Source organism: Triticum urartu, chromosome 3, assembly GCF_003073215.2.
Source record: "Triticum urartu cultivar G1812 chromosome 3, Tu2.1, whole genome shotgun sequence".
Classification (NCBI taxonomy): domain Eukaryota; kingdom Viridiplantae; phylum Streptophyta; class Magnoliopsida; order Poales; family Poaceae; genus Triticum; species Triticum urartu.
The window spans coordinates 50,961,131-50,963,993 of record NC_053024.1 but is presented as its reverse complement, the minus strand read 5'-3'; positions in this window follow the sequence as shown (position 1 = coordinate 50,963,993).

Genomic DNA, 2,863 nt, shown 5'->3' with positions numbered 1-2,863 from the left:
TCAACCAATCAGGAGAATGACATATTGAAAGAATAGTGGGAAATATACCATACCCAGCATCCTTCATGTCAATGTCTCCAATGACAACATTAGCGGTCTTGCCGCCTGAGGGAGTCCTGGATTAGGGGGTGTCCGGATAGCCGGACTATACCTTTGGCCGGACTCCTGGACTATGAAGATACAAGATTGAAGACTTCGTCCCGTGTCCGGAAGGGACTTTCCTTGGCGTGGAAGGCAAGCTTGGCGATACAGATATGTAGATCTCCTACCATTGTAACCGACTCTGTGTAACCCTAGCCCTCTCCGGTGTCTATATAAACCGGAGGGTTTTAGTTCGTAGGGACAACAATCATACCATAGGCTAGCTTCTAGGGTTTAGCCTCCTTGATCTCGTGGTAGATCTACTCTTGTACTACCCATATCATCAATATTAATCAAGCAGGAGTAGGGTTTTAGCTCCATCGAGAGGGCCCGAACCTGGGTAAAAACATCGTGTCCCTGGTCTCCTGTTACCATCCGCCTAGACGCACAGTTCAGGACCCCCTACCCGAGATCCGCCGGTTTTGACACCGACATTGGTGCTTTCATTGGGAGTTCCTCTGTGTCGTCACTTTTAGGCCCGATGGCTTCTCCGATCATCAACAGCGATGCGATCCAGGGTGAGACCTTTCTCCCCGGACAGATATTCGTATTCGGCGGCTTTGCACTGCGGGCCAATTCGCTTGGTTATCTGGAGTAGATCGAAAGCTACGCCCCTGGCCATCAGGTCAGATTTGGAAGTTTGAGCTACACGGCCGACCTCCACAGAGACTTGATCTTCGACGGATTCGAGCCGCAGCCAAGCGCGCCGCACTGTCATGATGGGCATGATCTAGCTCTGCCACCGAACAGTGCCCTGGAGGCCGCACCCGCATAAGCTCTGACCCTTAATTCAGAGCCAACTGCGCCAATCGAGGATGGGTGGTTGGACACCGCCTCGGGGGCTGCAATCTCTACGGCGATCGAGCCGAACACCAGCCCTATTCTCTGCGAAGCCCATGACTCCAAGGAGCCGGACTCCTCTCCAGAATCCGAGCCCTCCACGCCCCTACCGATCGAACCCGATTGGGCGCCGATCATGGAGTTCACCGCCGCGGCCATCTTTCAGCACTCGCCCTTCGGCGATATTCTGAATTCACTAAAGTCTCTCTCTTTATCAGGAGAGCCCTGGCCGGACTATGGTCAGCAAGGTTGGGATGCGGATGATGAAGAAATTATAAGCCCACCCACCACCCACTTCGTAGCCACTGTCGATGATTTAACCGACATGCTCGACTTCGACTCCAAAGACATCGACGGTATGGACGCCGATGCAGGAGACGATCAAGAACCAGCGCCTACAGGGCATTCGAAAGCCACCTCGTCGTATGATATATACATGGTGGACACCCCAAAAGAAAGCAATGGCGATGGAACAGCGGAGGATGACCCCTCCAAGAAGCAGCCTAAGCGCCAGCGTCAGCGGCGCCGCTCTAAATCCCGCCAAAGCAAAAACGGTGATTCCAGCACGGGAGATAATAACACCCTGGACAGTGCCGAAGACAACCACCTCCAGCAAGATTCAGCATAGGAGGATGGAGAAGCCAGCCCTCATGAGAGAGCGGCAGACAGAGAGGTCGAGGACGATAATTATATGCCTCCCTCCGAAGACGAGGCAAGCCTCGACGACGACGAATTTGTCGTGCCAGAGGATCCCGTCGAACAAGAGCGTTTCAAACGCAGGCTTATGGCCACGGCGAGCAGCCTCAAGAAAAAACAGCAATAGCTTAGAGCTGATCAAGATTTGCTAGCCGACAGATGGACTGAAGTCCTTGCGGCCGAAGAGTATGAACTCGAACGCCCCTCCAAGAGCTACCCAAAGCGCAGGTTGCTACCCCGATTAGAGGAGGAAGCACCTAAACCTACATCACCAGCGCATGACGTGGCCTACCGGCCACCTCGTGGCCGCGACAGAGAGGCCTCTCGGCCCTCCACTCAAGCCGCACCCCGGCGCCGCTTAAAAAATACCAAGGAACGGGAAAACGCGCCAGACTTGCGAGATATATTGGAAGACAAGGCAAGACAAACAAGATCAATCTACGGATCACGTGGGTGCCCCACGGCACGAGACGGTACTCATCACGCCGGATACAGTAAATCCGGCCGGGCCGAACATAGTAGACAAAGCTCGTTTGAGCTGCGTCGTGATATAGCCCAATACAGAGGTGCCGCACACCCACTATGCTTCACAGATGAAGTAATGGATCATCAAATCCCCGAGGGTTTCAAACCCGTGAACATCGAATCATACGATGGCACAACATATCCAGCGGCATGGATCGAGGACTATCTCCTTCATATCCACATGGCCCGCGGTGATGACCTACACGCCATCAAATACCTCCCACTCAAGCTTAAAGGACCAGCTCGACATTGGCTTAACAGCTTGCCAGCAGAATCAATTGGTTGTTGGGAGGACCTGGAAGCCGCATTCCTTGACAATTTCCAGGGCACTTATGTGCGACCACCAGACGCCGATGAGCCAAGCCACATAATTCAGCAGCCATAGGAATCGGCCAAACATTTCTGGACACGGTTCCTAACCAAGAAAAATCAAATCGTCGACTGTCCGGACGCAGAGGCCCTAGCAGCCTTCAAGCATAACATCCGCGACGAGTGGCTTGCACGACACCTAGGACAGGAAAAGCCGAAATCTATGGCAGCCCTCACGACACTTATGACCCGCTTTTGCGTGGGAGAAGATAGCTGGCTAGCTAGTAGCAATAACATGACCAAGAGCCCTGGTAATTCGGATACCAAGGACAGCAGTGGCAGGTCGCGTCGC